General features: G+C 35.8%; 2 pseudogenes; both read left to right on the forward strand.

Moving 5' to 3' along the window:
• The first annotated feature begins 1,615 nt into the window (after positions 1 to 1,615).
• On the forward strand, positions 1,616 to 2,933 carry LOC134272781 (uncharacterized; annotated as a pseudogene).
• A 5,712-nt stretch (positions 2,934 to 8,645) lies between these two features.
• LOC134272785 (uncharacterized) lies at positions 8,646 to 23,479 on the forward strand (annotated as a pseudogene).
• Positions 23,480 to 24,087: the final 608 nt, after the last annotated feature.

The raw sequence follows: 24,087 nt of genomic DNA on the forward strand, positions 1-24,087 counted from the left end.
TTCTCTCCAACAAAAATCGCACAACAGAAAAGTAAACCTGAAGTCCAAAGATCATCATCAACTACAGGAATTTTATCAGAAAATCTCGAACCGTAAATTAACAACTCCAGAGATGAAAAATGATACTTTTTTAGAATCTGAAACCACCATAATTGTAACAAAACCACAAAAACCCAAGATATTCCAAAGATAAAGAAGTGGAGCCCCTTAGAACAAGGAAACCTATCCAATATTAATTTGATGACATTTATTTTACCTTTTATAATCTATGTTGCATTATTTTTGGGTGATTTTTTTTTTACATATACCCATGTTTTATGATGATGTAAGTCACTCTGTTGTTGCTACTATACAGAAATACCCGATTGATTCATGTCATTTTGATGCATATTTTTATGACTACTATATATTTGACATTATATTTTGGTCATCGAATCATGCATTATATTTTTGCAGTTTTCCTTTGATTATTATATAACTACACAAATGTTAACACATTTGTTTCCTAAGGAGGGAAGAATGTAGGAAAACTGGTTTTTGTTCAGCCAGATTATCTACCTCAATTATCTTCACATCTTTATACTTGATAAGTATTGGTTTACACTTAATTATTTTGATGCTTTTAACTCGTATTTAACTTAAACACAACGCGAACGCAAACACGTTTCCCGGTGTATTCACATACCTTAGTAACACTATATTGTAAAATGAAGTCGAGAAATAAAGAAATAAAGAAATCTATACTCAGTGGTCACATTCAAGATGTCAGTGGATTAGCAAAGTTATGGCCACTAATGATTAAAAGATTGTTGGAGTCCCACTTTGCACTTTCAGAGAATCTTAATTGCAACTTTTGCAATTGTGAACGGACTAGATCCGGAGACTTTTTTTGCATTGAGTACAATTGATGCATTAAGGTAGAGACTGCTCAAAACCATTTCTCAGCCTTGTTCAGGTAAATTATGTCTTAAATCATGCATAAACGGTGTTAGTAATTTGTTAATAATTGTTCAAGTAATTAAAATATATAACGTTAAAAGGAATAAGTAATAAATATTAACATTTTCAGACTCTTTGAATGGGGAGGAACTATAAGCCGTATGCATGAAATGTTGCCATGAAGCAATATCAATTCCTCGATTGAAGACCAAGGAAATATGTTTCAAGAATTAAAAGAAATAAAAAAATTATGCACTTTATTATTCCCTTTATTATTCCTTTCTTTTCCTTTTTAAGATTTATGTGTGTATTTTTTTTCTTAAAATCTTAGATCCGCTGGTACAAAGACGCCCTGGGTGCATTTGCATAAATTGTTTTTCTTCGTTAGCGAGTAATTGTATGTCATTTTCAATCACGAGAAATCATGTGCTAGGTGTGTAGTATTTAAAGCAGTATTTCACTTTACGAAATCTGTACATGTTTCAACATTGCTAAAGTATGGCCGAGTCTAAAAAAAAAGCGGGGGAAACTTCAAAGGGAGGAAAACGGAAAATTTAATGGAGATGACACCCGCGGGACTTTAACAATCCATGGAATTTTAATTCCCTCATGATGCTACCAGATTGTCAAGTATACATGTACCATTCCATGCAACATCAAGGAATGCGAGGGAGATATGGTACTAAGGTCATCTTCTAGAAACGTCGGTGGTGCCGTGTTTAGATGCCTCACCAATAGAATACATACCAGGGCCTGTAGAGCCAACTCCTTATTTGAGAAGAGCAACGTAACGCTTCAAGATATTTTTATTAAGACGTACTTGGATGGTTCCTCCCTGAATCAATGAGCCAGATTTGCAGGGGTGGCGTTTACATCAACAGCGGTGAACTGGGGATACTTCATCCGAGAGCTGTTCAAAGAGGAATTTGAGGTAACCATAAAAGCAGACAACTGTCAGCTAGGATAGAAATTGACGAGTCGTTGTTTAGTAGACGGGTTTAACATCATAGAGGAGATCCAAATAGAAGACTAATGGTAAGATTATTCACACACTATGTACATTGTACATATTATTTATATAGATATTTACTTCTGCAGAAAATTACAATATTTACAGTTGAAGTATTCAAGCTATGTACGAGTATAATGGTATTTAAATTTTCATATAATATAAACAAATGAACCTATTTACAAAATGAAATGTTTTTTTCCTCAGATTTGCAATGGCGGAGAGGGAGACCAGCACCTTGAAAATATATCCAGTGGGAGACAGGGGCCCGTTTTACAAAAGAACTTACGACGAAGACCAAAAACTTCAGATTATTGTAAAATTTTGCAAAATAAATATTACCCTTTGAAATTGTTTGTGTTAAAATATCTTACCCCATACCTTTTAAAAAGTTTAAAATAATTTTCGATATAATGTTAATTAAAATGTTTTATAAAGAATTAAATTTGGTCTTAAGCCATAAGTTCTTTTGTAAAACGGGCCCCTGAAGTGAGGAGTTGCTACTTCCGTATTGAACGACATGTAGAAGTAGGAGGCACCACCTTCAGCGACGGGTGGCCATCATATTGTAGTTGAATGATCGATTGTGTGATCATTTTACTGTAATCCACAAGTATGCGTTCAAGAAGACGCATATCACACCACGACACAGGAGGAGTTAGATGTTCATACGAATCGAATTTAGGGCGCATGGAAACATGCCAAGGGCCACTGCAAGTACCACTGCAAGAGAATGCCTGGTACGAAGATAACTCAGTTCGAAGGACACCTCTCAGAAATCATGTGGAGGTCAGCTATCAACTCGAATGTTTATTACTCCTGTTTTGATCTCGTGAAGACGGTATACCCTGTTGGCAAGCCTGCCACTTGCGTAAAAAAGACCTCATTGTTTGACACATGGGCCTGTCTCCCAGCCTCCACAATGAAAATTTTATTGTCCACTGGAACTGCCTATTCCATACAAGAACATTATATATTCTCTTGATGAAAAGCTAAGAGTCAAAAAATGCTCAATTTCAAACTATATACTGCCACCTTCCTCCAAAATTAATTCTATCATGACTGTTGAATCAAAAGTTGGACTAACTGTAGAACTGTAACGTTATGGTATTATATACATGCATTAGTCTTTGACCATAACGCTACAGATCTCGTAATGCAAAAAATGTGTAATTTACGACAAATACATAAATCCATAACGCTACAGTTCTACAGCTAAAGTTGGAACTGAACATACAGGATGAATTCTTTCCTGTCTGCAAAAAAAAAAAAACTGATGACTGTAAGTACGATAATAAACAATGCTGCTATTTCTACTCATCCTGGCTACACTTGACTCACACTAGATCAAAATTCTAATGCAGTTTTAAATTTGGGTGAACAAAGTGTTTATGACGGACTTCCTGTGTCAAATACCAATTCCGACGACATTGAACGAAATACATTTGAACCATCAGCTAGAAAATATAATCACTTTCTCTACTTTCAAAAGAGTAAAACAAAATATTTTGAAACTTTGGCAGATGCATTATTTATAGGAAATAAAATTCAAACAGCTGCAATGAAATTTAGTTCTGAACAGGAAGCAGCAGAAGCATATGCATTTAGGAAATAATGTCTTCAAAACCGGTTTTCTTATCAAACCATCATGATTTTATTGAAGGATTTCATCTGACAGGGAAGTTAAAGACCCTAGTGCCATTCCAATGTATAGGTTACTAGAAATCAAATGTCAAAATGCAGACTCAATCACAAATTTTAAATTTTTAACTCTGGTGAATAACAGTAACACACTATAAACGAAAGTGTTCCCATGAGTATTGTTACCAGATAATGGGTCAAATGGATTTGACTGGCGCTCTGTGGTGTGATTTGTTCGATTGGAGTCGAGAAGACTACCATCTAGAAAGAAATAACTTTGTACCCGGAAAGTGGCAGGAAATGAAAGAAAAACTTGACACACTTTACTTCCATTACTATTTACCAAAATGTGTTCAATACTGAATAATAATAAGGGATCACAACTGAAAAAGCAGTGCATGTGAGTACATGCATGCTGTTATTTTTGTTTGTTTGGATTGTTTGTTAAGACAGTCCAAAAGTTCAAACAATCAACTCTTTTTGGAGAAATCAACAGAGGGAAGTAATCCATCAGATGGAAGTCTAGAGTATTGTTGCTTTAGGTTTTTAAAGCATTTAGAAAATATATTTAGAAAAATCAAAATGTAACAAGGTTGAATATAGTTGCCGTATATTATTTTATACAATGTAGGAGGTAGGTGGCAGAAATGACAGCCCTGGGCACTCTGCACAATGCTACACGTACACCGTGATGGAAAATTCCACACAGAAGATTGTATCCATAATCACTTTGAATAAGGAAAACTGGCAAGAGGAATACAAACATGGAGAAAGCATGTTTCATTAAAGCGATGGAAGAGATTCATGATAATCTGAACGAAGAAGTTGTCAAGGAAGCATACCTGCAAATAAGAGCACTGCTGAGTAAGCAGACATTTCATTTATTTCAAATCAGCTCTTGACTACTAACAGACCAATTGAAAATTGCAATAACTACAGTATTTAAAAAATAAATTATTTAAACAATACAGTAACTTTATTTTCCAAGACAAAACTAAATAAAGCATTAGTTATAAGTCACAGCATATCAAGGAAATCAATTTGATCCTGCATTTCTAATATGGTCATTACTCAATTAACTTCTTGACATTCTCTCCCCCCCCTTCTCTCTCTCTCTCTTTCAAAATATATTTAATTTCATTGCACTACCATTACATATGGAAAAACAAAAAGAAAAAAAAAATATGCGAAAATGATCCGTTGAAGGATTCGAACCCATTCTCTGATAAAAGTACTAGCCGGAAGCCCACCAGCATATCCACTAGACCCAATCTAATTAAAATTAGTTCTTTGATCCGCTTCAATTTTATCGCTACACAAAGATCTAACGAAACCCCATTTGTATGTCAAACCCAGTAACCTTCCGGACCTGCACATTTATTGTTCAGATTAGCCAATCAGAGAGCTTTTTACAAACGCATTTCGTTGAGAAAATGGCGGCCGACGTAGAGAATGCTACTGAGAAAGTATTGCTATATTTCAAGATTCAAACGTTAAAGGAGGAGCAAAAGGATATTTTACTGACAGCTTAGAGCAGTACATAAACAATGAGATATAATACGTATATACAAGTATTTGATAGCAATATGTGACAAGAATAGGGCAACTGTAAACGTATTGAAAAATGTTTAACTTAGCTTTGAGAGAATATAAAAAATTCTGAGGGGCTTTTAAACATAAATATTTTATCTTGTGAATTTTTAACATGAACAGAAATCAGTGTTGGAAATTAAATGGACAAGCTATAGCAAAAAAAAAATTACTGTTTATAGTCATTTTGTATCTATTAAATTATGTCCAATACAATAACATAAAGGTTCTTTACTCTGACAAGGAAAAGCACCTAAATTTAACATATGATTCTCATTTGATACTAGGGGTATGTTCTAAAATGTTTAGCTCCTGGAGATCCTGAAGAATTTTTCTGACATCCTGTTTGTAGGAAGGAAGCTGATGGAATCCCTTCTTACCCTTAATGCTACTTATAATGTCATAGTGTTTTGCAATGTAAATAAGAAGTGGATACTCTTTCGAATGCTGAACAATACTGTCCTCTGTTTCGTGCCCCGAGCAAATTACTTCGCTGTCTCCATTTTGCATCTCGACAAATTCATCCAGAGCTAGGTTGTTATTTGGACCACCTTATAGATTGATGAATCTGTTTGCTTTCAGTCTTTCTTCTTGGCTTGCAGGGAGTAAGCCAGATGTCAGGGCTGTCAGATGGATTGATCCAATGCTGTATTTTGTCTTATTGGTCTTGTTGTATATTGGCAGTTCATACTTGGTTGATCTTACAGATCTTTCCCCATATCCCATGTCCATAGCACTGTCAAGATTCTTACGTAGTATCACAAGTTTGAAGAGCATTAACACGTAGTCCTGAAGCTGATCTGCTTTGGTATCTTTCTTTCTGGACACTTTGGACTGTTTTGCTAGGGTGACGTTGTGCACTTTGCTCTCGTGAGCTTCTAACGAGCCTACAAAAGCATATGTTTTTGGACAAAAGTGACATCGGACTCGACCATCTTCAAAATTTTGTACCCATTAGTTCTCGGGATGATCTGGATTCCCTGTAATTTCACGCAATTGTTCACAAACATCTGATGAGCCATCAAAGAAATATTTCTTCAGTATTTTACTGCAAATTTCATTCAACCACTGTATTTTTTCATCATTTGTCATGTTGTTGAAGTGGCTAGACAAGGGTACATCTGAATTCACATCAATATTCAATTCTTCAAGAAACATTAGAAGACAAAATTGCATCCAGAATTGTGTAGTACAACATCTTGTGCGGACGATATGCACTCTTTACTTTCCCTTTCACGTCTCTTGCATTAAGTAAATTGCAGTAGTAGTAAACTGTTCCTCTGTCTTGTGCACTTTCAGTTGAGAATGTCAATTTGTATATTGCCTGAAAAATATTCACAAATAAGAGCAGAGCAAACACGGACCCCCAAAACATCAGAGGATAGATCAGGTGCCAGATTTATCAGATATATCCGATTTCACCTGGTTCAATTCGTCTATCATTTTTTGTTATCTGAATATCAACAGTCTCGCAGGAAAGTATGAGCAAGATTCAAGACTGTAATCTTGTTGATATGCTGTTCCTGGCAGAGAAGCTAAACTCCTGATGCACAGTTTGCAACTGACAACTACATCTTATGGCGGGCTGATCGAAATAAGCATGGTGGAGGAGTGCTAGCATACTTAAGATCTGATGTAGAAGGAGACCGTAAACCCACCCTTGAATTTAAAGACAGAGTCCCAGTAGTGCTAGTGTATTGAGTGAGCTTGGATTCATGTTTTTGTGACTATAATCGTGTGAGCGATGATTACCTAGATTTCCCTTGCAGACATGATACGTACAAAGTTCTCTAGCACAGACAAGTCACCATGTGATAAGGCGAACTTACATGGAAAGGGTGGAGATCCTTGCCGTACTATTACTAAGCGACTTAATAATGTATGCTCTCCTGTTCCATTGAAGACATCGTCGTTAACAGACGCTCGTTCTAACACTGGATGAATACACAGACGTCGTTTGCAAGCAGCAAAAGTTTATCTGGATTTCGTGAAGAAAATGAGCCAATACAGATGGTACTTGATATATAAAATAAGATACATGAGTAGATTGCAGTCGCAAACCAGTCTATGGCGGAGGAAGATGATAGCTCAGATTTATCTGACTTGTTCCACCTTAGTGTTGACGCCTTCGTTCGTGATCTTTAATTTTATGATATGATGTGGAAGTATTCCTCACAACAAAGGCCAGAAGAAATAGGGACCACAGAAAAATTGAATGTTTGCATTTAAGGATGCCAAGAACCGAAGAAGTGAGATGAAGTTTCTACGACCCGGGCCAAGTGATGTCCAGTCAGTAGACACCTACATGGAATCTGTGTCAGATGACCCAAATTCAAAATTATACAAAGTACTTCATCAAAAAAGACTGCTAAATTGTGGAACAATGCATTTAAAGAACACTCACGTAAGTTCCACTGTGAAGGTCCACTGGACTGGATCTTTTCCATCCGATGTAAATAGAGCCACTATACCAGTCACCGAGAAATGCTTTACGAAGAGATAAGAAGATCTGGCAGGGGAGAGGAGCTACAAAGCTGAATGTGGGCATTACTACTTGTCACTTGGGTGTCCGTCTTAAAACAGAGGGTAAGCGTCGTATGCTTCATGGTGCAACAGAGTGGGGAAAACTATAACCGATGTAAATAAAAACAGTGTGAAGAAAATTCGGCAGAACATTCAAGAACTTAATGAAAAAATTTGGACTTCCGGATACCCCCTCAGACCGGGAGGAGATGCTCTGTTCAATACCACCTTCAGTACCATTGGGAAAACCCCATTCCATGCTGCCACCCAAGTGACTTAAACCGTAAGTGTGGGAATAAATTATGTAAGAAAGGCGCACAGCTACGAAGCAAAGGAAAGGACGTTACTTGCCCAGGACACGAAGACTGCACTGCAATCATTCCTCAGGAGACCAACATTGGAGATGAGAAGAGATAGGCCGCTAATTGTGTTGGTGAGTTACAAAGTTTTAAGTTAAATTACTTGAAACCAAACTTACAAATAATGTTTTAGAGGTATTTGGTGGTCAGTATTACCATTTTGGAATCATTTCAAGTCTTTTGAACAAAATATAATCTTCTCCCCAATTCATACCAGAAGGATTTTGTTTTGTAAAAATTCAACTCAACATCGATGGCTTACCACTCTTCAAAAGTACAAACCATCAGTTTTGGTCTATACTTAAACAACTCCAAAATGTTGACGGAAAAATGTCAACTTATTATTGGCCTTTTTTCTGGCATGAGCAAGCTAGATACAGTGTATTTAATATTTAAGGCCTTTCATTGATGAATATAATGAGTTGAAGAGAAATGAATTTGAGTTTGAGGGAAAACAATGGAACCTAAATATACATTCAGTCATTTGTGATATTCCTGCTAGGGCATTTGTAAAGAAAGTAAAAAGTTTTTCTGGTTACCATGGTTGTGACAAGTGTGTTCAAAATGGTGAGTGGATAGGGAAAATGACATATCCAGAGATCAATGCAGGACTGAGAACAGATCAGTCATTTGTCCAAAGACTGGATGAAGATCATCATGCAGGTCAGCCCCCTTTTGCTAACATTCAAATAGGAATGGTCAGTCAATTTCCAATAGACTACTCGTATATGCGCCTTGCGTGCCTAGGAGTAATGAAACGTTTATACTTCTGTTGTGGATTACAGGTCCTCTTCAATGTAGACTAATTTCAAGAGTCATAGAAGACATTACCCAGGTTTTGCTGAATTTGAAAGGTCACATACCAAGTGGGTTTGCAAGAAAACCTAGATCACTTAAAGAAGTTGACAGATGGAAGGCAACTGAATTTAGGCAATTCTTCTATATACAGGACCTGTTGTTCTTGCTCAATTATTACACTAAAACTTGAACAAAAACTTTTTATTATTGTCTGTAGGAATTTATTTTCTCATAAACAAAGGCCTTTGTCAAACATTCAATGGTTATGCAGAGCAATTACTTAAAACATTTGTGACTCACTTCTGTCAGATGTATGGTGACGACATGGCTGTCTATATTGTTCATGCACTAGTCCATCTTGCCAAAGATGCTGCTAAATATTGCAACCTTGAATGAATTTAACCCTTTAAATTTGAAAACTTTCTGTCAAATTTAAAGCACTTGGTTAGAAAAGCATATTATTTTCCTCCTCAACAAGTTATCAGAAGGCTATCAGAGCAGATAAATGCAGAGAAGGACCCCAGAATATTTCCTGTATTGAAAGGGGTTCATAATCAGGGGCCTCTACCAGATTCCTTGTTAAGTGGAACCCAACATAATTGTGTTAAAATTGAAAACAAAGTTTGCAAACTTAATCAGAAAGACAGTTGTGTAAGGATACAAGGGAACATGTGTATAGTGCAAAATTTTATACCTGACGAATCTGAAGTACACATCGTCTATAAAAAAAATTAGGCATGCAGAAGACTTCTTCACTGTTCCACTTCAGTCTAGTCTTGGCATTTTGAAGGTACAAATGTATCCCAAATTAGCGACTGAAAACATACAGCAAAGCTGGAGGATATACAAGCAAAGTTAGTGCTCCTTCCCTATAGAAGCAGTTACGTTTCACTACCTTTTTCTGATGCTGTGTGGTAGGCGTATTGGTATTTCTTTGTTTCAGCGTTAGAAGAATTACCAGATAATTTACTATGAATTGCACATTGGATAAATTAGATGTTTATATATTTGCTGATTTTCATTTATGTACATTACTGTGAGCACAAGGTCAGCATTCCCAATTTTGGTTACAATTCAAGTTTTTCTAATCCAGAACCAATTAAATTTATTTTTTTTCAGTTAAATTATTTAATTACTTAGCCCAGGACTGTGTATAGGTATGCAGTTGTTGAGTTTACTGATGAGAAGGAGGTGGAAGTGGTTTACAGTGGTTGACATTGAACCATAAACAGTGTTTCTGGCCAGTTCTTAAGTCAACAACAAACGTCACTATGGCCATCAAACAAATAATGTACCAGACAGGTATGGCTGCATTTTTGAAGGGTGATTCCTATCATTTATTATAAATTTAGTCTTAAACACATATATATTTGTCAAGGACAAAGCGGCCTTAAAATTTTTTTAAAAACCATATTTTGTTGTGCTTGTTCTGGGAGAAGGTGCTACTTAATAATGATTTCATGTGAACAGTTTATTTAGTTAAAGTATTTCGGAAAAATAAATGAATCGTCCGGGAATCAAACCCGGGACCTCTCACATGTAAAGCGAGAGACAAACCACTAGACCACTGGGCCGCTCTAACAGGAAGTAAACTATATGCAATCATGAAGTCACATACATGTACATGTATGTATTGACGTTCAATATTGTCCACAATGCTTGGTGTCTAATTTAGCCTTTATCAAACAATATTATTATAATAGATGTAATAAGGATATGAAGTCCGCCGAAAAACTGTTTTATACGTAATAACTCTCCTCATGCCCCTGTGCTAAAAATAACGACATGTAATACAATAAATACTAATAAAGCAAACGGGGCGAGACACTTTGAGAGGGGTGAGAGAGGTCTTACGGAGTTTTGTATTAAATTACATTTCAAAAGCTCAAAAGCTACTTGAAATATCGCCCGGAAACGATAGTGTTACACATAGACAGAAAGTATAAATTTACGACCTTGAACTTCGACCTTTTGATCTCAAAATTTACAGGGGTCTTCTTTAGGCCACAGGGAGTTGATATGTAAAATTTCATTGCAAAAGTTCAAAGGGTTCTCGAGATATCGCGCGGAAACGAAAGCGTTATAACGGACAGAATTTGCGAATTTTTTACCTTGACCTTTGGCCTTTTGACCTCAAAATCAAAAGGGTTCTTCTTTAGTCCATGGGGAGTTTGCTATGCAAAATTTCATTCCGAAAGTTCAAAGGGTTCTCGAGATATCGTGTGGAAACGAAAGCGTTACAGACAGACAGAAAGACGGACGGACGGACGGACAGACCCAAATAAATATCCCCCACTTTTCAAGCGGGGGACAAAAATGTCTTATTCAAGTTCGCTTTAATTCTTTTTGTGTAAATAGATTTGTATGTTGCTGAAGTGTTGTACTTCACTCCTACCCAACGATTATATTTTGGACGATATTACATTGTAAATTAGTTTACATGTTCTCGTTTCCTTTCCCGGATGCTTCAGTTCAGAATTTCATCAATCAATTACGTAATGTACAGTGTTAAGTAGAGAATCATTGTACATTAGATGATTTAGAAGCAATGAAAGGTTTCAAGAACAGCAGGAGAATGGTCAACATGTGTAACGCTCTGCCAAGATTGTTATCGCCAGGGTTAGGGGGTTATACGCACCCATTATGTGATCAAAGATCTTCCCATTGATTTCATCATTTACAACCTTCATTTTATTCTGTTTTTTGAATAAAAAATCAGTTAGGTCACTTAACATATAAATCATTACTTGAAAAATGCTGATCCGGGATCTTGAAAGATCTTAAGCGTAAGTCGATCAAAATCTTTATTTTATAATAAAATGTTGTAAAAGTCAAGCAGACCAGAAGGGTTAGGGTTAGGGATATTTTTAATATTGTTTCACAGATATGTTGTAATGTGCAAATGAAGAAATAAATTCCATAATTAATAAATACTTTATCGGCGATTTAACATTTCACTTAAGTCTTAAATTGTTTCATGATCCAGGAGCTTCAATTTAAAGTTCTTTGTACATAATTGTATGCAATATTGATCACGCATGGTCTCTTGAAGAATATATTAACGAACAAAAGAAATTATATATATAATATGTTATTTCTTTCGGCTTTATAAAGCTTTTTAGGAAAGCTAATACTTGTAATGTAATAGATTTAAAAATACAAAAACATCAACGATTAAAAGGCGTCTCAATCAGTTCCCGTGGGAATTTTCATATGCACAAACTAGTTTAACGATTTGTAAGTAGTAAATGGCAAGTCGTACTTAAAATATTTCGATTTCAGAGGTCTGGACACTGGTATTGCAGGGCCACAAGCCACAGAAGCGTCTGAATTTATTTCCTTCTTCAATATGTTGAACATACAAATAAATACAATGAACATACGAGAGTGAGTTATGCAGAGTTAATAACCCACCAAATGAGTTTCCAGATCTCACAGGATTAGATACGACAGTCTGCTGGGAGGTACCTAGTGTAACCGGAATTCGCTATATGGTATCAAGGCAAGTTAGGAAATTCCACGATACCAGTATAACGAAAATGACCGTATGAAAATACCTCTTAAATATCACACACTCTCTTTATCAATGATAGTACAATATTTCGCGTTTTATACAACCTTCTTACTAACCAATTAACCTTTTGTATCTCTTATAGTAACGAAAGTGACTTACTAACCCAAGAATTTTATTAACAAGAGTTTGCAAATTAACAAGGATTTATTGTGACGCGGTCTCTGTTACGGTTTTTAAGTGCGGAAGCTGCAATCAAAGTACTTATCCCACCAGGAGGTCCCATCTTCCCATTTAGCCTGCTTGCTAAGATTCCGGCTGACCAATACACAGATCTTATCAATGCAACTTTTGTGTAAAGCTAGGATTATATTCTATCTTAGAATTAAGATTGTTTTGCTTACTTAATGTCTAACAAAATTAATTATAAACTTTTAAAATATTACCTAAGTTTTATATGACTGTATAACAATATTATGGCAACAAATTGTGTTTTATTAACAGCACAAAATATTTACATTTATATATTTACAACGAAAACTAATGGACTAACGACCTTCTTAATTATATACTTGTGGGCCTCAATCAAAAAATTGGTGCCTATCTAAGAAATCCATCTTACCCAGTGCTAGGTCCAAAGGAAAGTAACCCACCCCTGGTTACATTATATCGTCACCCAATGGCGGCCGCAGCAGACGTTGAGGCAGCCCTTGTACTATGCGCGGTATACACACACGTGTCCACGCCACTCTGCTGTAGAAAGTTTCTTAACCATCGCGCAAGGGTTGTCAGATGACACCGCCGCATGTGTTTTTTTATAACTAATTAGAAGTTGATCAGAAGTTCTTAGATTTGCTGTCTCTTTAATATACCGTGTTAAATGTGAAATAATACACAAATTCCTATCTTCTTGATAACATGAAAAAGACACAGCTTGTAAATGATAACCCGGTCGACTTTGTTTCCGTAATGTTTGTATTCGAAATGCTGCCGTACTGTCTGTAATTTGCAAATTGTCAATTCGAAAACTTTATAAAGTTTGTATCCTCTGTCCTGATAGAAGAGCAAGTAACATGACTAGTTTCCATGATAACAATTTCAAACAAATTCCATTTAGGTCTATATTCTTCATCCAATTTAACACTTAAGATACATCCCAAACTTCACTGTATCGTGGTAAAAAAGTCTTTGATTGAATATGCCATTCAAAAATCTTTTTACAACAGGGTGTTCACCGATTAACACATTTAAGTTATCAGCCAAAGTAACTGTATTTGAAGGAGCACTTTTAGCTGTGTTAATGCCAGAATAGCCCACACCTTTGTCCGAAAGTTCCGTAAGAAAAACCAAAATGTCTGTTAATTTGCACAAAACGGATTAATCCTCCGTCCACCACAGAAAACTTGCCATCTCCGTAATTAGCTTTTGTATGGTTTATATGTAGATGATCTCCATGACGTTAAAAGTATTTTGGTAACGTTTTCCGGTAATTGTCTACTTTCAACTGATCTCCTGATAAAAAGCAAATCAGTAGATCTATCTTGTCCCATATTTTGTGAATTTGTTCGGAATTCGAAATCTGCAACAATGTTTTTCTTTGGTGAACATACAACGGATGTGCAATGAGCATTTTCATAACAGTTGAATAATAATGCTGAGTTTGCCAATTTGGTAACACAACTATCCCTGTAACTCTTTCTACTGACATCTTTTGTAATACTGCTGGTAGGACACTAAAAGGAGGAAAAAGGTAATATTTTAGATCTGTCCATGAAATAGAAAATGCATCAATGGCAAACGATTCGGGTTCTGGCGTCCAAGATACATATTTTTCAACCTGTTTATTGACTCTAGTTGCTAATTAATCGCATTCTGGTTCAAACTCCAATTTCTTAATAGCACATTGTAAAACTTCTTTATCTAACATCCATCCATGATCGATTTTAAAATGTCTACTTTCATAATCTGCATCACAATTATCTTCACCTGGAATATGTGATGCTGATAACTAAATATTTTCATCATAAGCCCATAACCATATTTTTCTGGCCTTCTGGCCAATTCATTACATTGCAAAGATTTGCTGCCCCCAGTTCTCTTTTGTAACCCACAGCTGTGTTGTTGTCAATCAAAATTTTCACAAGAGAATAATACTTGTCCCGGCCAAATTGAACAATAAAATCTATCCGGTCAACACCTTTTCCATCAAATTTGTCAGGTTCTTTTTCACGTATTGTCATTTATGATGATCTGCGAACCGGCACTTCGGGTGCTTGATAAAGATATTCACTTGCTCTAGAATCACTAGAAGACATTGATTGAGAAAGGGGGGTAGTGGAATAGTAAGACATGTGAGAGGACTGAAAAAAGGGGGCTATATATTGTAGAATAGCTAGGGACGTTTGAGTAATAATTACGCGATACCTGTATGAACAAAGGGCTGGTTTGGTGTAACTCTTGTAGTGTAGATGGGGCTTATTTTCAAGCAAATAATCTGAGACTGTCGTAGAAATAATTCGATTTACGCATTAGACATGCCAAACTTTGATTATATCCATGTACAATAAAATATTAAATATTATTTTTGCGTGTAGGTTCTTGAGAAGGTGAAATGAAAACACGGTCATTAATTGTATCGTCATATTGACGTAGCAAAGTCATTCTATCTAATAAGCCTTTGCATGGGGAAGGTGGAGAATTGTGACCCTCCGTGTCTGAAAGCATGTTATTGTCACGCATGAAAAGAACCTCTCAGGTGTTTGACTCAAATCGTAACCACCACTCGCGCCCTCACTCGTGCGTGGCTGACTAGTGACTTTGGGTTCACCCCAAATTACCCGTGATTTTCGTTTTGTCTTATTTGGTAACATTGTTGTAAACAGAAATAATGAAAAAAATTACTTGCAATATTAAACAGTTTTATTTATTTTTTCCATTAACAATAACCCATGCTCGTCCCTGGAAGGTTAAATACCTATCAAAAATAAGAATAGAAAAAAAACCTTCAATTCCAAGGACCCTCACGGCACCAATGTAACCGGAATTCGCTACATGGTATCAATGCAATTTAGGAAATTCCACGATACCAGTGTAACGAAAATGACCATATGAAAATACCTCTTATATATCATACACTCTCTTTAAAAATAATAGAACTTCGCGATACCACTTCTTACTAACCAATAAACCTTTTGTATCTCAAATAGTCAGGAAAGTGACTTACTAACCCAAGAATATTAATAAGAAGAGTTTGCAAATTAACAAGTATTTATTATTGCAACAAAGCGATTCAAGTTCCTTGGGTCTAAACAAATTCTTACTTTTCCATTGGGTTTTTCTACAATGACAATCGGGTTAACCCATGCTGTTGGTTATTGTCCCGCTTGAAGAGTAGGGGAAATTAATTTGGGTCCGTCCGTCTGTCCGTCTTTCTGTCTGTCTGTAAAGCTTTCGTTTCCACACGATATCTCGAGAACCCTTTGAGCTTTTGCTATGAAAGTTTACATAACTCCCTGTGGCTAAAGGAAGACTCCTATTGATTTTGAGGTCAAAGGTGCAGGACATAAATTCCGTCTGACTGTTCTAACACTTTCGTTTCCGCGCGATAAAGGTAAAACAAGAAATCTGTGAGCGAATGCTCATTAGTAATACCCCCGCTCTGATGTATACACAATATACACAAGTTCAAGTACAGACAGATGCACAGAAAAATATGAAGTTGACATCAGATTCATATCAAAATTAATCCCACCATATGGCATGCCACAACACAGAGTGTAATAAAATTTCAAGCATCTGCTTTGAATAGTTAATGGGAAAACTGCGACGAAGATTTGTTATGTATGAAACGGACAGACGCACAGACAAACAGGAAGTTGATATCGGATCTAACTAAAAATGTATCCCACCATTTGGCATGCCTCAGAGAAGCTAGATTGTGTTAAAGTTTCAAGCATCTGTGATGAGTAGTTGCTGAAAAAACTGCGCCGAATTTTTTTTTTAATATATGAAATTGACAGACGCACAAACGAACAGAAAGTTGACATCGGATTTGAACAAAAATGTACCCCAATGTATAGCATGCCCCAGAGAAGATTGTTTTAAAATTTCAAGCATCTGCGATGAGTAGTCGCTAAGAAAATTGCAATGAAAATTTGTTAGGTATGAAACGGACAGACGCACAGACTAACAGGAAGTTGATACCGGATCTAACCAAAAATGTATCCCATCATATGGCATGCCTCAGAGAAGATTATGTTAAAATTTCAAGCATCTACGATGAGTAGTTGCTAAGAAAAGTGCGACGAAAATTTGTTATGTATGAAAAAGACAAACGCACAGACAAACAGGAAGTTGATATCGAATCTTAACAAAAATGTATCCTACCATATGGCATGCCTAAGAGAAGATTGTGTTAAAGTTTCAAGCATCTGTGATGAGTATTTGCTGAGAAAACTGCGACGAAAATTTATGTATGAAACGGACAGACGCACAGACAAACAGGAAGTTGACATCGGATTGGAGCAAAAATGTATCCCACCATATGGCATGCTTCAGAGAAGATTGTGTTAAAATTTCAAGCATCTTCCAAGAGTAGTTGCTGAGAAAACTGCGACGAAAATTTTTTTACGGACGGACACACAGACAGACAGACAAGGGTAAAACAGTATACCACCCTCTCCTTCGGAGCGGGGGTATAATTACTCATTGGGAAAATTCAAGAATCCTTAACCACATGTTACAGCACCAAACAGTACTTTGGATGTTTGTTCGGCTGGTGCTGTTGGTCTTCCAACAATCTTGCTCATCGGAACGTCTAACATAAAAAACATTAAAGAAGACAAACTCACTGCTTTCGCAAAAAATAATTAAAAAAAAAATATAACACTGAATGAAACATACCAATACATTGAATCAAACTTTGAGGTGATGACATCAGATTTAGTTCACACATACCGGTTTATATTACATAAAGAGGTATACATTTCATAAGAAATTTATCGTAAAGATACGTTATACCGATAATGATGGAATAGATAAGCTCTAAAGGTGACCAGACGTGTTTTTACAGTGCTCTTCCTTAGCAGTAATTACCCTTGCTGATTATCATGGTAAACAATGGAATCTATTAATCTGATTTAAAATACAAGTCTCATTAGATCTATTTTGGATACTTATGTATTTTAATTTTTACACGGTAAATCCAATGCTGATGATCAAGATTCTTTTAATGATGTACAAGGTTTTATACCAGTGAAGTTCAACCAACAGTGCATCACCTTGAAATATGATGAGGATAGGACTAAAGACATCGTAACCACTCTAAACAGTGAACTTTGTTTACCAAAACTGGAAATATCTATAAATATATATAATAGCAATATTACTGTGACGCTATACAAATCAAATCAAACAATCCATGTTCAAGGGAGTGAAAGATTCACTTGCTTCTAGAATTCATTAGACAGTTGAAGAACCCTATCATCAAGAAAGTTCTTTAATGATAATCGAATATTTAAAGAACAATCAGACAAGACCCTTCTAACAATTTAAAAGCTACGTCGTTCTTAAACTCTCTCGTACAGACAATTACTCCCATTGCTCCATCATTTGCTACATGGCAACGGTAGACTATGTGACAAACTTCCAACAATAAAACGGCCAATATTGAAAGATACTTTATATAGAGCAATAACCACAATTCGCGAAAATTTTGTCTCGCTAATTCAGAATCAATGACTATCTTGCCAAAATCAGGTATCGCTAAAATTGAGTGATCTACAATTTACATTAACTTTACAATAGTGTAGGCATAACTAATCAAAAATGGCGTGATCGTAACCAAAACCTTGACCCAGATATTCAGCTGATAAATCTGTATGCCAAATTTCATTTCAATATGTGCAACCTGTGTGAAAAAACAAGATTTGTTTAAGCCAAACTTCCATCCTTAAACCCAGTGTATTGTAGCGAAAAGTTTTTGGTTCGAGCCTGGCATGGGGCGTTATTTTTTTTTTTCATGCAAATAACCATTTATTTTGTCAGTTTCACTTTATGTACTTATGTATTAAAATTCTGAATTAGATAAATTTTGGTTCAGTTTGGTTCTCGAGCAAAATCAATTCAGAATCTAATCTTCTATTCTATAATGTACATGTATCATGCATCTATGCATTAAATATTTTAGGTTTTTACTTTTTGTGAAACATTAATATTTTACAGTACCCCCAGAAAAAAAACGGACATAAATGTTACAATTTCACACGGTCTTTCAAACTAAATGGAAAAAAACCCTATGGACGTGCTTGAAAAATCTGACCAGCTATGTTATGCCAACCAAATCATGGACATTTAAACCATAAATGTTTCGTACAAATGATTCCTGCAGATTACTCGCCAAATGCGCCCACATTCTTTAATCATACAAGAGTCAAAGCATAATGAAATATAATATGTATTATGTATGGCACACCAAATTCACAAAAATGAGCAAAACAGTTTCACAATCGATAAACTAGGTTTATTGGTTTAAACTATAGTTTACGGACTGTAAACTATGTTCAACAAAGTTGATCTATAATTCACGCCTGTAAACTATAGTTAACGCGATAATCTATGTTTCACAACCATAAACTATACTTAACACGAAAAACAATCATTTGCGATTGCAAAACATAGATTATCTGATAAATACAGTTTCACGATTTGTAAATTATGGTTTACAATTCTTAACTATAGTTAACGATCGTAAATTATAGTTTACAGACGTGAATCTATGTTTATCACCAAAATCTATTGTTAACTTTTTATTACACACAGAACATATTAGCAATGTTACACATTAACCCGTGGGGGGCCTCTCGTTGCTCTTCACTGTATGAAAATGCCAAAATCTCATAGGTTTAACTTTAAAATTCCTAAATCAGCTATTAATAATGGGAAAAAATCATGTTGTTATCATTAAACAATGTATTTACTTAAAATTCATTCATAGTTTCGTTGCACATATTGCAACCGAAACTGTGTGCTTACCTCTGCATCCATATTTGATGGTTGACCTCAGTTGACCCCGATTAGATTGACGTCACAAAATTGGCTTTGACGCTTCATTAGATCACGACATGTCACAATACTAATTCGAGTCTAGAATAATATTTTGTGCTATTATTTAATTGTTCACGGATGTTACTAAAATGATTATTTTTGCAGGTTTAAATCATATATTATAAAAAAAAAAACGCAGTTGAGATGCAGCTTATATTTCTTTGAAACAAATGCAAGGCAATGTGCCTTAAAGGTTAAAAGGACATGCACATTTCTTGTTTTGCTCAAATACTTTATTAGTTGTCTATGAATGCATTGCTCTGCTTATTTTTGCCATTGCTTTGCATGTTATGTATGTTAACAATCAACAACAAATTATTCTTACTAGAAAAAATTTTAAAAATATGTTTCGTTTAATAAATAAATAAAATGGATGTTCTTCAGTGGATTTGAACAGGGGTCCTTTGGTTTGAAAGTGAACCAGTAATACTTCTTTGACACAAGTTTCCTTGCCTTTAGAATCACTCGACGCGAGTCTGCGCTCAATGGAAAGGGGTGCATATCGAAGGGTCGACCATCAACGAAATGCTACTTCATACAAGTTCGTGTTTCTTCACGTTTTCCACACATGGCACCTGAACTCTTTGTGATTGCACTGTGAATATTCATTAGGCGCAAATCACGTTTCCTAGTGAAACTTTGTTTTATCATTTGTCACCACATCTCCTTGTTCCCTAAAGGAACTATCATATTACCTTTTCTGCTTTTTGATTGATTGATTGATTGTATACTGTTTAACGTCCCTCTCCAGAATATTTCACTGATATGGAGACGTCACAATTGCCGATGAAGGGCTGCAAATTTAGGCCTATGCTCGACACTCAGGGCCATTTGAGCAGGGAGGGATCTTTATCGTGCCACACCTGCTGTGACACGGGGCCTCGGTTTACACGGTCTCATCCGAAAGACCGCCCCATTTAGTCGCCTTTTACGACAAGCAAAGGGGTACTGAGGACCTATTCTGACCCGGATCCCCACGGGGCTTCTGCTTTTTGAGTTTTAAATGCACTTCCTTTCTTAACACTTTCAATAGCATGTTGCTTTGAAACACTCACCTGAGTAACTTTAGCCCTGCTCTTCTTCAGCTTCCCCTGTAATACTTATTGTGGCCTCATCCAACCCCAAGGGCTTTGATTGGAACAATTTCTAATTTGCTCTACCCCGGAATGCTTCCATAAAAATTTTATCTGATCTGATGATTATGAAATAGATTTTTAAATATCCATCATATTTTGGCATTTTCTTGATTATCTCCTCTTGCAAAGTGACTTCATCCTTAATTTTTTCCAAGTTTAACTCCACTTCACCCAACCATGCCTTATATCAAGTACGTATTAAATTGGGAAAGTGGTTCTTGATAAGAAAATGAATAAAGTGCCCCGCCACAGCATGATACGCCCGACAAATATTCTTCAATAATCATAAATTGGTTAGGATGCAAGAAAATCAGGTTGCCTTGATTAACAGATTGACACAGATTTCAATTATCTAATTTCCATTTCTTATTATGCATCTCTAATAGACTTGCAGTGTAGGGATTGATTATAACAAATAGTACATCATATAATTCTAAACTGCATGGTTGTGTTAGAGCATAATAAATATCCATCTGCAGCTTTAAATTGTTTAGTGCATATTTTATGAAATAATGGAAATGCTACAGTCTAATAAAGAAATCAAACATAAATTATTCTTCAGATTATAAAATTCTATGTGAGACATGACTGAATTTGTCGTAAATATATAAAAATTGAAATATAATTTTTTTTTTCAATAAACACATGTATAATTAGTTTTAATCATATTATACAATACTAATTTAGTTTTAATCATACACTAACATCAATTTGTTTTAATTACATTACAGGAATTGAAAGATCTTTATCTGGACTAGCCATCAAGAACTCTTAATTAACACAAGCAACTATGAGGCCATTTCTTTTTGCCCAACTCCCAAGAGATAAATTAAGATAACATCTGCACCAGATCTAGAGATGCTCTTAGCTCCTGACAGTAAACTCATTAATTTCTCTCTAATATGACATGCAAATTTCTGCTATCAAAATTCTTCTTGACCAGTGCTTGATAATTATACCCATGGGACAAACTGAATTCCTCTCAAAGCATAAACATTTGTTGCAGATTGCTATAAAGTATATAATGAAAAAAATAAGCTTTTACTTAATTTAACATTTTTTTAATAAGGATACAACTCTATTTTTACATTTTATAGGATTATGCAATTTAAAATTTAAAAGACTTAGTTTTTTAAAACAATTACTTTAATTAAAGGTCACAGTGACGTTGAAATAGGCAGTGACACACCTTCTACTTTAGATGTATACTTTTGCCAAGTTTGAAAGCTCTAGGTCTAATAGTTTTCTAGTTATGAGCTGGACAGGATTTTTCCATATTTAGCTATAGCATCTTTATTAAAGGTCAGAGCGACCTACTTTTTGTGCGCGACACACCGTCTACCCAAGAAGTATAAGTTTGATAATCCTAGGCCTAATAGTATTCAAGTTATAAGCCGGACAAGAATGGACAGACGGACGGACGGACGGACATGAAGCCTATAACATAATACGTCCCGTCTTAAGACGGGCGTATAAAAATGTACATAGAAGGTTTACAGAGAGACGGACAGCTAGACAGACAGATGGACAACGGGTGAACAGAAAAGCTCACTTGAGCTTTCAGCTCGGGTGAGCTAAAAAGTGAAAGAAATGGCAAAGCAAATGAAACACTTGCATCTATTCATAGTTCTTTGACTGGTGACAAATGTGAAATTTGAAGAAAATATCTTGTTTTTAATTTTAAAGTGACCTGGTGTTTTGTTGACACACTCGTTTCCTTTGACTGTATTAAAAGATAATCTGCTAATATGCAAATGACCGACCGCCATAGTCTGGTCTGGTTGATGAATTTCAAACACCCTCAAAATTAGATCACTTGATGGCTGGAAGACCTGAGTCAATATAATATGCGGATCCTGCACCGCCTGGGAAAGAAACATGTCAATGCTAATGCGCTATCACAGTACATACCCGACTCATGCCAGGGATATTCAAGGAAAATTAGGGTCTAGGTCTTACTCATATCAAGAGATGCCATAACCCCCGGGAAAAGCCCGCCTATCTTCAAAGGTTACCCATAGATTTGAATGATGGATGCTTCAAGGGGCACCATTCAGTATCTAAACTGCACTGTGAGACAGAGTTCACAGGAGTGAAAAACAAGTTCATTGATGCAGTTATTGGGAACATAAAACAAAGGTGAAAGTGCATTACAATAAAAATTGAGTGAATGGGAATTTTATTTATTACGGTAATTTCTTGTAAATATCATTAATAACTAGGAAGACTTTTCGTTTATAGGTTTCCGGAAACAGATTTCCTTTGTTATTTTTCTTTTCTGGCTTTGAGACCTGTAACATTTCTCGATGATGATGGATTTGGCTGACTGGGGGAACTCAGAAATAAAGAGCCTTACTGAGTTTTATGGCACTGAGCAGTCGCAGAGTTTCAAGGATCCTGAAACTAATTTGCAGAAAACAGTTATCTCTGAGCCACTCATTGACAAAGAAGAAACAATGGTATCTATAATTATATAATATTATGATAATCAAAGTAAAATAATATCACACTGTAACTCAATGCATTAATCGTTGGAGAGTGTTATTTGCATGTGCATTGATTTTCAATATTTCAGACGGAATGGTTGACTCTGAAGAAAATAGTAAAAGCCCAGCAGTATCCCAGACCTTCCATGGCTTCACTATGGTCCCTCATATGCCAATATCATTCGGAGCAGTTCTCCAACTTGAGAAGATTAGCTGCCATAGCTCTTGGCCACCCTATCCATACAGCAGACTGCGAACGCTCTTTCAGTTCGCAAAATCTTGTTACCACTAAGTTGAGATGTCGCCTTTCGGGTGAACATATTGACGAGCTTATGCGAGCTTATGCGAGTCATCTTGGAGGGACCATCCCTTCAAAATTTTGATTTTGCTTCAGCCTTAACTGACTGGAGAAATGCTAAATGCAGAATCATTTTCAACAAATAAATTTCATGAATGATACCCTCTAAAATGTTTTTATTTACAGTTTAAAACACCCCCAAACCCATTTTTTCAAGGGGGGCTTCGCCCCCCTAGACCCCCACCGGGCCGTTCCTCCTGGACCCCAATGGGGGCCTATGCGGCCCCCATACCCCCTGCATATGGCCCATGGATTTTCATGGTGATGGGCAAATGGCCCATCACCATGAAAATCCAGAGTGATCCCTGTTTCCAAAAAAAAAAAACAACTCGTCCTCCCAAATTTTAAGAAATTTGTTTGTTTTATGATCTAATAAAAACTTCATACTCTATTCATTTCACTAATATTGAACATGTTCAAGAAGGAAAAAAAACATCGGACATCACATAGAAACAAAAAGTAAATCAATACTAAAGACATAATTTTTTTTTTTACACCTGATAACAAAACTCAATGGAGTACTTCATAAGAAATTTTAAGTTTTACATTCCACAACAATGCACTTCATTTATCATTAGGCAGCGGGAGGGAGAGAGAAATTCCCATACATTCAGGTATATACGTATATTCTGT

This window comes from Saccostrea cucullata, unplaced genomic scaffold (genome assembly GCF_032062105.1).
Source record: "Saccostrea cucullata isolate Sc308-1 unplaced genomic scaffold, CSIRO_AGI_Scuc_v1 ctg2612, whole genome shotgun sequence".
NCBI classification, from domain to species: domain Eukaryota; kingdom Metazoa; phylum Mollusca; class Bivalvia; order Ostreida; family Ostreidae; genus Saccostrea; species Saccostrea cuccullata.